Source organism: Lithobates pipiens, unplaced genomic scaffold, assembly GCF_037356315.1.
Source record: "Lithobates pipiens isolate NorthernLeopardFrog02 unplaced genomic scaffold, aLitPip1_a1.2 Scaffold_13, whole genome shotgun sequence".
Lineage (NCBI taxonomy): Eukaryota > Metazoa > Chordata > Amphibia > Anura > Ranidae > Lithobates > Lithobates pipiens.
The window spans coordinates 301,037,465-301,052,985 of NW_027507718.1; positions in this window are offsets into that span (position 1 = coordinate 301,037,465).

A 15,521-nucleotide genomic window follows, 5' to 3' on the forward strand; every position below is an offset into this window, starting at 1 on the left:
CATGGCTTCCAATGTCAGCTCTATGCCGATGACACCCAGATCTATCTCTCCACTCCTCAACTCACCCCCTCGAGCTCCTCACAGATCTCAAACTTACTGAATGACATATTGGTATGGATGTCACACCACTTTCTCAAACTCAACCTTTCTAAAACTGAGCTTGTAATATCTCCTCCTTCCCGGGTCCCCCCCATGACTTTACCATTAAGATCAACAGCACAACCATTGGTCCCTCCACACATGCCAGGATGCTGGGTGTAATCCTAGATGCTGACCTCTCCTTCAGCCCCAACATCCAATCACTGGCTAAATCCTGCCGCCTTAACCTCTGCAACATCTCCAGAATTTGACCCTTCCTGACTAATGACACCACAAAGCAACTTATTCACTCCTTGATTATTTCCCACCTTGACTACTGCAACTCTCTCCTTAATGGCCTACCCTTAAGCATGCTATTACCCTTCAGTCTATTATGAATGCTGCTGCTAGACTAATACACCTCACTAATTGATCTGTGACTGCTGCCCCTCTCTGCCAATCCCTTCACTGGCTTCCCCTACCTCAACGTATAAAATTCAAAATGCTAACCACAACATACAAGGCCATCCACAACATCGCCCCCAGCTACATCACCAACCTCATTTACAGACATTGCCCAAATTGTCCCCTCCACTCCTCCCAGGACCTCCTGCTCTCTAGCTCCCTTGTTACCTTCTCTCATGCTCGCCTTCAGGATTTCTCCGGAGCCTCTCCCATAAACTGGAATTCCCTGCCCCGGGATAATCGATCAGCCCCTAACCTGTGCACCTTTAGGGGATCCCTGAAAACTCACTTATTCAGGGAAGCCTATCCCACACCCACCTAACTGTCCCTGAGCCATCTATTACCTTATCTATTACCTTTTATACCACCACACCCTCCCTTTAGAATCAAAGCTCTACGTGCAGGGCCCTCCTGTCCCTTCTGTATTGAATTGTACTGTAATTGTGCTGTCCCTCCTCTACATTGTAAAGCGTTGTGTAAACTGTTGCCGCTATATAAATCGTGTATAATAATACAAATAATACGTATTTTTAGATATATACAACTGCTATTTTTTACTACAACTGATCCCAACATGGGCATTGATAGAATCTCCTTCTTCTGTTTTGAGACAAGTTAGACATCTTATGTGGGTACCAAGTAAGAATAGCTGGGATTGGACAGGGGTAAGCAATCAAACTCCCAGCCTGTGAAACCCTGAACAGACCAGGAAAAACAATCACTGCTCCCTTATTTACAAAAGGAGCCAAAAACTAAATTTACCAACCTACACTAAGAGAGGTATACAATTGTTTATATTATGTTTTGATATATATTTACAATATATGTATGCACTGTGTACTTTTATGCTGAGAATTGATTACTGTTGAGATATTTATCAGGTACAGATCTGTTACTCTTTTGGGTATGAATCCCCTGCCTTTTCTAAATATTTCATATTAGGATCAAGTAGGGTTATATTGGTGTTGGTGATGTATGGAATTATGTGTGAGATGTGGTTTAACCAACTTAAAAAAAAGTGCAGGTACATGCAGAAAATTCAAGTATTTAAAATGCTAATTTGCAGTGTTTTTCTTTTCCATAAATTATTTGTATTCATTTGTACTCATATTTTCCAAGCCCCCTTAAAGTCCATTCTCCTGATATAAATGTTCTGGGATCTGTGCTCATGCTTTAGCTTGTCTTTGGTAGACCAGAAAAATAGAATTTCTATTCCTGGCGACTCATTTCTGAGTGACCTTCTGTTATGTCAACTCAACTCTCTTTCCTAGTTTCCACCCTTTTTTTCTAATAACTTACCCCCCTTCCTCTTAACATCTCACATTTTCCCTCCTCCCTATTGTCCATCATGGCCAGTGCTAGCTCACCCTAACTAAAGTGCTGCTCTTATATTGTTAAAGGCTTCAACAACCCATAAGATACAAATATCTATGTTGAGAAACATTTTTGTAGTGAATGCACCTCTTGCCTGCCATAACAGGTATTTCTCCCCAAGGCCGCGTACACACGGGCGGACTGTTCGCCCAACCTTGTTCGGCAAACAGTTTCATCAAACAGTCCGCTCAAAATTTGCATGAGCGGACTTGCCCACACACGAGCGGACTGTTTGACGAACAAGGTTGGGCAAACAGTTCGCTCAACTTTTGAAATGAACGGACTCGCCCACGTAAGGCGGAGGCAAATCCGCCCATTTCGAGCGCGTGTACAGGTAGGCGGGGCCCGCGAAGGAGACGTCGCGGGCTCCGCCGCCTGGAATGGGCTTAAAGGGGAACCCCAACGCCGAAAAAAATCGGCGTGGGGGTTCCCCCCAAGTCCACACCAGACCCTTGTCCGAGCACGCTACCCGGCCGGCCAGGAAAGGGGGGCGAGCGAGCGCGCCCCCCCTCCTGAGCCGTACCAGGCCGCGTGCCCTCAACATGGGGGGTGCCTTGGGGAAGGGGGGGCCGCGCGGCCCCCCCACCCCAAAGCACCTTGTCCCCATGTTGATGAGGACAAGGGCCTCTTCCCGACAACCCTGGCCGTTGGTTGTCGGGGTCTGCGGGCGGGGGGCTTATCGGAATCCGGGAGCCCCCTTTAAGAAGGGGGCCCCGGATACCGGCCTCCCACCCTATGTGAATGAGTATGGGGTACAATGTACCCCTACCCATTCACCTGTGAACTAAAGTACAATAAAAAAACACAACACAGAGAAAAAATATTTTATTGCACAGCTCCGGGGGTCTTCGGGGGTCTTCTCGCCGGACTCCTCCGCTATGTGTGTGTAGCTCTTTTGCTAGCGGAGGAGTCCGGCTTTCTTCCTCCCCGCCGCCGGCCTCTTCTCCCGACTTCGGGGGTCTTGTCCCCCTCTTCGGTTCTTCTGCCGGGCCACCGCGCCTGGTCCGGTGGCCCGGTCTTCTGTCGCCGTCTTCCGTTCTTCTGTCGCCGCCTTCGGTTCTTCTGCCGGGCCACCGCGCCTTCTTGTAGCTCTTTTACAGGCGGTGGCCCGGTCTTCTGTCGCCGCTGTCGTCGCCGCCGCCTTCCGTTCTTGTTCTTCTTCTTGTTCTTCTTCTTCTCCTGGAGATGTTGACTCGACGAGCTCTCCGGCCGGAATGCCAGAGCCGCGCTGTGCGGTCACTTATATAGTGACAATGGGGCGGTGTCACATGGTATATGTCACATGGGTTGGTCACATGGTGACCCCGCCCCCTTACGATGTCATAGTCCCCATGTGACATCAACCCATGTGACCAACCCATGTGACATATACCATGTGACACCGCCCCATTGTCACTATATAAGTGGCAGCGGAGCGTGTCCCTGGCATTCCGGCCGGAGAGCTCGTCGAGTCAACATCTCCAGGAGAAGAAGAAGAACAAGAAGAAGAACAAGAACGGAAGGCGGCGGCGACGACAGCGGCGACAGAAGACCGGGCCACCGCCTGTAAAAGAGCTACAAGAAGGCGCGGTGGCCCGGCAGAAGAACCGAAGGCGGCGACAGAAGAACGGAAGACGGCGACAGAAGACCGGGCCACCGGACCAGGCGCGGTGGCCCGGCAGAAGAACCGAAGAGGGGGACAAGACCCCCGAAGTCGGGAGAAGAGGCCGGCGGCGGGGAGGAAGAAAGCCGGACTCCTCCGCTAGCAAAAGAGCTACACACACATAGCGGAGGAGTCCGGCGAGAAGACCCCCGAAGACCCCCGGAGCTGTGCAATAAAATATTTTTTCTCTGTGTTGTGTTTTTTATTGTACTTTAGTTCACAGGTGAATGGGTAGGGGTACATTGTACCCCATACTCATTCACATAGGGTGGGAGGCCGGTATCCGGGGCCCCCTTCTTAAAGGGGGCTCCCGGATTCCGATAAGCCCCCCGCCCGCAGACCCCGACAACCAACGGCCAGGGTTGTCGGGAAGAGGCCCTTGTCCTCATCAACATGGGGACAAGGTGCTTTGGGGTGGGGGGGCCGCGCGGCCCCCCCTTCCCCAAGGCACCCCCCATGTTGAGGGCACGCGGCCTGGTACGGCTCAGGAGGGGGGGCGCGCTCGCTCGCCCCCCTTTCCTGGCCGGCCGGGTAGCGTGCTCGGACAAGGGTCTGGTGTGGACTTGGGGGGAACCCCCACGCCGATTTTTTTCGGCGTTGGGGTTCCCCTTTAAGCCCATTCCAGGCGGCGGAGCCCGCGACGTCTCCTTCGCGGGCCCCGCCTACCTGTACACGCGCTCGAAATGGGCGGACTTTCCGAGCGGGAACAGTCCGCTCATTTCGAAAGTACAGCGGACAAGCCCACACACGGGCGGACTGTTCGCTCAAACACAGTTTCAGCGGACAGTTTTTCGGAATTTCCGAAAGACTTTGTCCGTCCAACTGTCCGCTGAAACTGTCCGCTGAAAGCCCACACACGAGCGGACTGTCCGCCCAAACACTGTTCAGCGGACAAGGTTGGGCGAACAGTCCGCCCGTGTGTACGCGGCCCAAGAGTAAATCTAAAGGGATCTCCTAATGTATCTCTGCAAGGCCAGCTTTTTACCATTGCAAATTTCTACCTCCTAAATTCTAATCAGGTCACTACAACTTTCCAAAATGACATTGGTTCCAGGATCCTTTTGTTTGATAACCCTCCCTTGCCCTTTGTAATGCATAGGTCCTTAATTTAGGTATGGAACAGAGTATCTCATTGCAGACTCATCACAATACTAAAAAACGGTCCTTGCCCCTTGAGAACTTCTGACTCCACTCCAGAACACTCCCTTTCAAATATATTCTTTCCTGTTAGCTATCTCACAGATGATCTGGATACCTGAATCAAATCTAAAGGACTGGGAGGAAGCTTGTATACTCTCAGATAAACCTCTAAGGCCGCGTACACACGGGCGGACTGTTCGCCCAACTTTGTCCGCTGAACAGTGTTTGGGCGGACAGTCCGCTCGTGTGTGGGCTTTCAGCGGACAGTTTCAGCGGACAGTTGGACGGACAAGGTTTTTCGGAATTTCCAAAAAACTGTCCGCTGAAACCTTGTTTCAGCGAACAGTCCGCTCATGTGTAGGCTTGTTCATCAAACAAAGTTGCGCGCATGCTCAGAAAGGATTTTCATGCCGAAAGCTATAATGCAGTGTATAGGACGTCGTATTTTTCGTCCCGTCGTACGTGCCGTTCACGTCATCGCGCACGGTTTCAGCAAACTGTTCGTTCGTCGTGTGTGGCCATGTCCGTCCATGCTAATTTTGAGCGGACTGTTTGCCGAAACTGTTGGACGGACAAAGTTGGGCGAACAGTCCGCCCGTGTGTACGTGGCCTAAGGTCAGCAAAGCTAAAGAAAAGAACTTTGAAATCCTTCCCCATTAATATAGAGGTCTAAATGTCCTGCATCGTTTTTATCCACCTTCACTATTGCCGATCCCCTTGGACCCCTACCTTAACTGAATGGCATGGGAATTAAACTCTATGATGGATCTAGAACACCTCATGGGAGCAAATATAATAGGTTGCACCAACACACAGTTACCTGGGCCTCTTGGATGGTATTCTAGCATTCTCAAGAATTCTAAAACATGATTAGTGATGGATGAACTTCCGACAGGACGTTTCGCGCACGCGGACCGCAAACGTGGCCGATAGTTCGCGAACCGGAACGTTCGCGGCGGGCCCCATTGACTTCAATGGGAGGCGAACTTTGCAAACCTACAGGTCAAATTTGCAGCCACAAAATAATTAATAGCTGTGCAAACATAGTCCCACCACATGGCCAATGACATAACACATGTATGAGGTGAATCTGGGATCGACAACTACAAGCATTCTTTTTTTATATGGGAAATTGTTGTGACAATTCAGGACTGTGGAGCGCATGAAGGCAATGGAGGAGAAGGAAGGTCAGCGTAGGCAAAGAAGAGGGTGCTGGAGATGATCACCAGCAGCGTGACATACAGCAATGACACCTGCACCGTGATAGAGTCATCTGACAGCAGCACCGTGATAGAGAGCACTGACATCAGCAGCGTGACATACAGCAATGACACCTGCACCGTGATAGAGTCATCTGACAACAGCACCATGATAGAGAGCACTGACATCAGCAGCGTGACATAAAGCACTAACACCAGCACCGTGATATACAGCACTGACAGCAGCACCGTGATAGAGAGCACTGACATCAGCAGCGTGACATAAAGCACTAACACCAGCACCGTGATAGAGAGCACTGACATCAGCAGCGTGACATAAAGCACTAACACCAGCACCGTGATATACAGCACTGACAGCAGCACCGTGATAGAGAGCACTGACATCGGCAGCGTGACATACAGCAATGACACCTGCACCGTGATAGAGTCATCTGACAATAGCACCGTGATAGAGAGCACTGACATCAGCAGCGTGACATAAAGCACTAACACCAGCACCGTTATATACAGCACTGACAGCAGCACCGTGATAGAGAGCACTGACATCGGCAGCGTGACATACAGCAATGACACCTGCACCGTGATAGAGTCATCTGACAATAGCACCGTGATAGAGAGCACTGACATCAGCAGCGTGACATAAAGCACTAACACCAGCACCGTGATAGAGAGCACTGACATCAGCAGCGTGACATAAAGCACTGACACCAGCACCGTGATATACAGCACTGACAGCAGCACCGTGATAGAGAGCACTGACATCGGCAGCGTGACATACAGCAATGACACCTGCACCGTGATAGAGTCATCTGACAATAGCACAGTGATAGAGAGCACTGACATCAGCAGCGTGACATAAAGCACTAACACCAGCACCGTTATATACAGCACTGACAGCAGCAACGTGATAGAGAGCACTGACATCAGCAGCGTGACATACAGCAATGACACCTGCACCGTGATAGAGTCATCTGACAACAGCACCGTGATAGAGAGCACTGACATCAGCAGCGTGACATAAAGCACTAACACCAGCACCGTGATATACAGCACTGACAGCAGCACCGTAATAGAGAGTACTGACATCAGCACCATGATATACAGCACTGACACCTGCACCGTAAGCAGCCCCAGGAGGAAGTCAGCATAGCACAGGGATGGTGGGAGACCCTCATAATGAGCATAGCACAGGGATGGTGGGAGCCTGTCATGATGAGCATAGCACAGGGATGGTGGGAGCCCCTCATAATGAGCATAACACAGGGATGGTGGGAGCCCCTCATAATAAGCAGCCCCAGGAGGATGTCAGCATAGCACAGGGATGGTGGGAGCCCCTCATAATAAGCAGCCCCAGGAGGAAGTCAGCACAGCACAGGGATGGTGGGAGCCCCTCATAATAAGCATAGCACAGGGATGGTGGGAGCCCCTCATAATATGCACAGCAGAGGTACAGCCCCAGGAGGAAGTCAGCACAGCACAGGGATGGTGGGAGCCCCTCATAATAAGCAGGCCCAGGAGGAAGTCAGCACAGCACAGGGATGGTGGGAGCCCCTCATAATAAGCAGCCCCAGTAGAAATATGACACCTCTCAACCTCTTCAAGGAGGAGGGTACGGGTATATAGTATGGTGTGCTTTTTTTGGACAAGGAAGTGAGCCAAATGAAGAAAGAAGGTCTCTGTGCTCGATTTAAAAAATTGTTTATCGACATATACATGGTCTACTGGTCACATGTGTTGAATTCCTCCGAGATCCATGCCTCATTCATTTTTAGAAATGTGAGGTAGTTAACACTGTCGTGAGCTAGGCGAGTACGCTTATCGGTCACGATCCCCCCTGCTGCGCTGAACGTCCTTTCGGACAGGACACTGGACGAGGGGCAAGCCAACAGTTCGATTGCAAATTGGGCAAGCTTTGGCCAGAGGTCAAGCCTGCCCACCCAGTAGTCCAGTGGTTCATCACTCCTCAGAGCGTCCACATCGGCCGTTAACCCGATGTAGTCGGACACCTGACGGTCTAGGTGTTCCTTGATGCTGGATCCGGATGACACCTGTCGATGGGTCGGCTGAAAGAATGACCTCATATCCGAAGTCACCAACACATCTTCAAACCGGCCTCTTCTTGCAGGCACTGTTGGATTGGTACCCCCAACTCCTTCTCTGGGAGTGGGAATTGCTCCTCTGTCAGCGCACGCAAAAGCAGAATGCAGCATTTCTCGAAGCGAGGCCTGGAAGTGCTCCATTCTGCCAGCCCTCTGTGACGGCGGTAACATTTCTGCCATTTTGTGTTTGTACCGGGGGTCTAAGTACGTTGCCACCCAGTACTGGTCCTTGACCCTTATGCTTTTTATACGGGGGTCCCTATTAAAACACTGGAGCATGAAGGCCCCCATTTGCACTAAACTGGAAGCGGTGTGGTGGCCTGGCTCCTGCTCATCATCCAGGATAATGTCATCCTCTTCATTCTCCTCTTCCCATCCACGCACAACAGGGATCCCAGAAAGGTTTAAAGCATGCTCTTCTTGCTCCTCCTCATCCGCCCCGGCACCATCCTCCTCTGACTCCTCTTCAGACTCCTGTTGTTGACTTGTCTCAGATAGAGTAGCCCCCCCTGGGAATTCATCCAGCATTGTGACTTCCTCATCTTCCTGCTCCTGCTCCTCCACAGCTTGATCAATGACACGACGCAATGCACGCTCCATAAAGAAGGCATAAGGTACCATGTCACTGATGGCGCCATGGCTGCGACTGACCAGTTTGGGGATCTCCTCAAATGGGCGCAGAAGTCTGCATGCGTCGCGCATGAGCAGCCACTGGCGCGTGAAAAAAAACCCAGCTCCCCAGAACCTGTTTTGCCACAGAGTTCATACAGGTAGACGTTAACTGCACGTTTCTGCTGGAGCAGCCTATCAAGCATATAATAATAATAATAATAATAATAATAAATTTTATTTATAATGCACTTTCCATCAAAAGACCTCAAAGTGCTACATAATTACAATAAAAACAAACAAACCGCTTAATTTACAAAACATTTGCTAAAAAGAAAGAAGGTTGAGTTCCATCGCGTCGGGCAATCGCAAATAAGACAGCTGACCGGCAGATTGTGTCGCCGCTGAATGTCAGCAAGGCGAGCCATGGCCGTGTAAGATCTTCTGAAATGGGCCGAGATTTTCCTTGCCTGCCGCAAGATGTCCTGAACCCCAATGTATTTGACAACGAATCGCTGCACGACCAAGTTTAAGACGTGTGCCATGCATGGCACGTGCATGATTTTGCCCTGTTTCAATGCACTAAGCAGATTGGCACCGTTGTCACACACCACTTTACCAACTGTCAAATTGAGCGATGTTAGCCACTGATCTGCCTGTGAACGCAAAGCTGAAAGGAGTGCCGGGCCAGTGTGGCTCTTGGCTTCCAGGCACAACAGACGCAGCACGGCATGGCAACGTCTCACCTGGCATGACGAATAGGTTCTGGGGAGCTTGGGCGGCGCAGCGGAAGAGACGCTAGCAGTAGAAAAGGAGGAGTCAGCCGAGGAGGAGAGGGAGAAGGATGGAGTAGGAGGAGGAGGAGAAGAAAGGCCAGGCCTTCATGCAATCCGTGGCGGTAAAACCAAATCTACACGGGTGCCACGGGTTACATGCTTGACGGCCGTAAGAAGGTTCACCCAGTGGGCAGTAAAAGTGATATACCTTCCCTGCCCGTGTTTGCTAGACCACGTGTCTGTGGTCAGATGTATCTTGGCACCGACACTGTGTGCCAGAGATACATTCACTTGCCGCTGAACATGGCCATATAGCTCTGGGATGACCTTCTGTGAGAAATACTTCCTTCCTGGGACCTTCCATTGTGGTGTTCCAATGGCTACAAATTTGCGAAAGGCCTCCGAGTCCACCAGTTTATATGGCAGTAGTTGGCGGGCTATGAGTTCTGACAAGCCAGCCGTCAACCGTTAGGCAAGAGGGTTATCTGGCGTCATCAATTTTTTACGCTCAAACATTAGGCCCACGGAAGCCTGCCTTTTTGCAGAAAAACGTGAGCTTGGCGTGATGGAAGGTGGAGTGGAGGACAATTGTGAGGAGACAGGAGAAGGAGAAGTAGAAGACGAGGCTGGACGGTGAGAGCCTGGAGTGTGGCTTTGTGTGTTCCGTTGCTCCCACTGGGTTTGGTGATGGCTGCTCATGTGCCTTCTTAAGGCGGTTGTCCCTAGGTGAGTGTTGGGCTTACCACGGCTAATGCGTTGACTGCAAAGATTGCAGATGGCAACGCTATTGTCAGCAGCGGACACATTAAAAAAAGCCTCCACTGCAGAGCCATGTGCCGGTGTCCTGGGAGCGCCAGATGTGACCGCACATGGTTGATGACTCGCTCCTGATACATTTGCAGTCTGCTTTGGCCCTCCTGTGCAATGTAAGTTATTCCTGCTTCTCCTCCCTATCTGCTGGTCCATATCTCCCTCTGAACTCCCCTCCTCTTCCTCTCTTGTGGGCACCCACGTGACATCACTAGACACGTCATCATCGATGTCACCTTCCCCACCGCTATAAGTAGAGATCTCGGAGTAGGCAGCAACACCGGGGACCAACCTCCTCCTTGGGCTGATCTGGGTACTGTCGTCAGACTGCTGAGTAGCGGTTGTTGCTACCTCCTCTTCCTGATCCAATACCAAGAGTGGCTGCGCATCAGAAATGTCTTGATATGGATCGGAAAATAATTCCTGTGACTCAAGTGGAAGGTATGTGGTGGTGGTGGTGTTGTTGGTGGTAGTGTCTTTGGGGGTGCACATAGCAGAGAGTGAAGAAGAGGGTGCAGATCGAGAGGATGAGGAGGGTGCAGAAGAGTAAGGCTGAGTGAGCCACTCAGCCAAGTCTGGTGTGTCCTTTAAATGAATTGAAATGAACCCTATGTATTGTGGACCTATACCAGTCCTTATAGAATAGCAGACTGTACCTCACTCAACCCTATGTACTATAGCACCCTACACCAGGTTACCAGTCCTTATAAGGACCTTTGTGGAGCAAGTAGGTTGTGTGTGACTGATTGGCAGACTGTACGTCAGTCCCTATACCGATGAAGGACTGCTGTAGTATAGGGCAGCGGTCAGCAGTAGTGCACCTCAACCCTATGTATTGTGGACCTATACCAGTCCTTATAGAATAGCAGACTGTATCTCACTCAACCCTATGTACTATAGCACCCTACACCAGGTTACCAGTCCTTATAAGGACCTTTGTGGAACAAGTAGGTTGTGTGTGACTGATTAGCAGACTGTACGTCAGTCCCTATACCGATAAAGGACTGCTGCAGTATAGGGCAGTGGTCAGCAGTAGTGCACCTCAACCCTATGTATTGTGGACCTATACCAGTCCTTATAGAAAAGCAGACTGTACCTCACTCAACCCTATGTACTATAGCACCCTACACCAGGTTACCAGTCCTTATAAGGACCATTGTGGAACAAGTAGGTTGTGTGTGACTGATTAGCAGACTGTACGTCAGTCCCTATACCGATGAAGGACTGCTGCAGTATAGGGCAGCGGTCAGCAGTAGTGCACCTCAACCCTATGTATTGTGGACCTATACCAGTCCTTATAGAATAGCAGACTGTACCTCACTCAACCCTATGTACTATAGCACCCTACACCAGGTTACCAGTCCTTATAAGGACCTTTGTGGAACAAGTAGGTTGTGTGTGACTGATTAGCAGACTGAACGTCAGTCCCTATACCGATGAAGGACTGCTGCAGTATAGGGCAGCGGTCAGCAGTAGTGCAACTCAACCCTATGTATTGTGGACCTATACCAGTCCTTATAGAATAGCAGACTGTACCTCACTCAACTCTATGTACTATAGCACCCTACACCAGGCTACCAGTCCTTATAAGGACCTTTGTGGAACAAGTAGGTTGTGTGTGACTGATTAGCAGACTGTACGTCAGTCCCTATACCGATGAAGGACTGCTGCAGTATAGGGCAGCGGTCAGCAGTAGTGCACCTCAACCCTATGTATTGTGGACCTATACCAGTCCTTATAGAATAGCAGACTGTACCTCACTCAACCCTATGTACTATAGCACCCTACACCAGGTTATCAGTCCTTATAAGGACCTTTGTGGAACAAGTAGGTTGTGTGTGACTGATTAGCAGACTGCAGCAGAAGGGCAGCAGTCAAGTATAATATTCTTTCTATATTTGGAAGAAAGAATATTATACGTGTACAAGCCTATTACCATACCACTGATACCAGTCCTGAAAAGAACCTTTGTGGACCTAATATAGTAACAGCTACTGATTAAACTGACCCTCACTGCCTCACACACAGCTTCCTGCCTGTGCCTATATAAACTGACAAAACAGAGGCTACTGGAACAATAACTGGAATAGCACTTTTGTGGACCTGATAGTAACAGCTAATGACTAAACTGACTGTCCCTGCAGCACACACCGTCCTGTCCCTTTCTCTAAACTGACAAAAGACACTCAGGCTGCTGCAACAATCAGTAGCACAGCAGTGCCTCAAACCTATATCCTGAACTACACTTAACACCTATACCAGTCCTGAAAAGAACTTTTGTGTACCAAATAGCTAGCGATTTGGGTCACTGCAATCTCTCCCTGCTCCACATAGCAACATCTCCCTATAGTGACAGAAGAAAGAATGTAAAATGGCTGCCGGATCGGTACTATTTATAAGTTAGGGGGAATGTCCAAGTGTCCATGTGCTGTAATGTCTCAATTGGCTGTCCTGTAGCCCATGATGGATGTGTCATCATAGGTCAAAGTTCTTTTACACAGTAAACACGTAAGTCCGCCGGGCGAACGGCGGCAATAGTCCGCCGATCGGGCGGACCGCGAACAGCCGAAATTCGCAGCGAAACGACCGCCAAGCGAACCGTTCGGCCATCACTAAACATGATGTCCTCATAAATATAATTTTTCCCTGTCTCAGTCATGATGGACTTGCGAAGTATTCCTCAACCCTCTCCCCCCCTATTCAGAGTCTCTCATCTTTCTCTTCCCCCTGCTCCAACTTCCCACTCCAACTTTCCTCTTACGCTCTCTGACCCCGCCTATGCTCTCTTTTTTCTGAATAATTTTCCTCTCACCCTTACCCTTTTAGGTAGTATCATATGGCTGACACTGGCTCACCCTTTAATGAGACAACTTGGCAAAACCACCAATGATTTTTGTGCTGGCTGAGATATGGAGAACCCATAACGTGCTATTGCACAGCTGAAGGGTTTCTGCTTGGAAATCATTCATGCTTATGTACCTGCACCTGTACTATGTGGATTATCCTGTACTATGGGGTAATATATGATGTGCATGTGTGCATCTTGCCTTTTAGGATTTTTTTGGGCTTTCCAACTCTCTTTTTTACATGTATATGTTTATAATTTTTTTAGATCTGGCGCACACTACTAAGTAATTTATGTTGTGCGATGACTTTGGTGGAGACCATATAGTTGATGAAATATTGTACTGTGCCCTTGTGAATTTCCCTTTATGAGATAAAGGTGTTCTATTGCATGATGATTTCAGCGTATTATCTCTTGGTGTATTTTTACAAACAAGCAGTGGGGGTTTCACCACTCTGTTATGATTAAACCTTGTTATGTGATTGATATGATATACCTTTTTGTTTGTTTTTATATTCCATTATGTCTATAACATACATAATGTGTATTCCTGAAGAAAAATGTTCGAAACGTATCAAGTTTGCATACAGAGTCTTATAGAATCTTCTCATCTAATGTGAACCAAAGACATATTTTATGCTATGCAGTATTTTCTGCCTTAAGTGATTTTAGTAAGATTTTATGCCAGTGTTGGCGATTTTTCTACATGTCTATGAACTACTTACAATTATATTTATATGTTTCTTTATATTATACTGTACAATGATTGCCACTATGTTAATTTTTTGAATGGTTTTGTACTGTACTGTACTGTACTGTTTAAATATAAACTTAATAAACTAGGCTTGAACTAAAAAATACCAATACTTAAAAGAACTTGGACATACTTTTATTCAAAGTGAAATTTAACAGCTATTTTTGTTTTCACTTTTCCCTTGATGAAAAGTATTGCTGACTGCATAAGACTAAGTCCCCGTACACACGGTTGGACATTCTGACCACAAAATCCAGATTTTTTTCGACGGATTTTGTCCGAAGCTGGTGTTGCATACACACGGTCGGACAAAGTTGTTGGAAAATCCGATTGTTCGTAACGTGATGACGTTAGTTCGTTACAACGGCACTACGTTCAGGCTAGTAGCCAATAGCTTTGGTCTCGTAATTTAATCTGAGCATGCGTGGCACTTTGTCCGATCGGAATTCTCTACAAACGATCAGACAAAGTCTGATCGGATCATATTGTGGGAAAATGTTATACCCAGCTCTCAAACTTTGTTGGTCAGACATTCTGATGGAAAAAGTCCAATGGAGCACACACACAGTCGGATTATCCGACAACGCTGTCCGATCGGACATTTTCCATCAGAATGTCCGACCATGTGTACAAGGGCTTATTTAGCAAACAGCTTACACGTTCTATAGAATTATGAAGAGTTGGCAAATATGTTATGCTGGATTAGAAATTGTGTATTAGGGATTGTTTGTGAACTTTGTTATTTTATTCCGCATTAAAGATTGAACCTGCAGCATGTGATCCTGAGACCGAGTCCTGCAAAATGTTCCTCAGCTAAAAATCATAGGATAATGATGCAGGCTGGAAATGTGATGCGACGCCATGAATTTGTGAATTAAGATCCTTTGTATGACTGATGTACCAGACACTGAGCTCCATCTTCTTTATTGTAATATTGCAGCCAGAATCTGTCATATCTCTCAATTACTTTTCCCTGGTCCACCAGATGTGATTTGTTGATAATTTTTATATGCAGCTTCCTGGCAACATCCTCTACAAAAATAGCGATGAGCTGAAACAGGATGGTGACTATGTGACCTTAATTCCAGACCACAGCACTGGCTCAGTTAATGGAGCATGGCACCAATAATAATGAAGATATATTTTATAAATCACTTTTTTGTTTGCAGCTTCAAAGCACAAACAAACACATAAAGGACTAGACGATGTACTGTAGCTCAATGTACATTTGACAGTTAAAACCTTACCTTTCTTTTAATCGTGCTTTATACAGTATTATGATAAGAGCCAATGCTTACAACTGCTAAACAAACTAAAATTGCTTTGATTTGATTTGATTTGGCTAACCGGCCCTTGGAGAGACAAACAGTTAGAAGATTTAAATAAACAGTTTTTGGACTGTGTTTATAGTTGGACACAACACATAATTGGCCTGGAACAGCATGTATTCAGCAGCCACAACTATAATAGAAGTGGATTACAGAGGAAGCAGAAGAGTTGCGTAATTTCCTTGGTTACAGGTTAATGCTTACTGGGAACTGGAAATAGGTCCTTAAGTCTGGAGCTATATCCAGAAGCATTGTTAGACTGGTGCCATAATGCAGCTTTTTCAGTATTAGCTAAATCTATAGTGACAACATACAGACATGCAACTGTCCCTTCCAGTGAAGGATTGTTTCAGCCTACTGGCAGGACTTAAAAAAAAACAC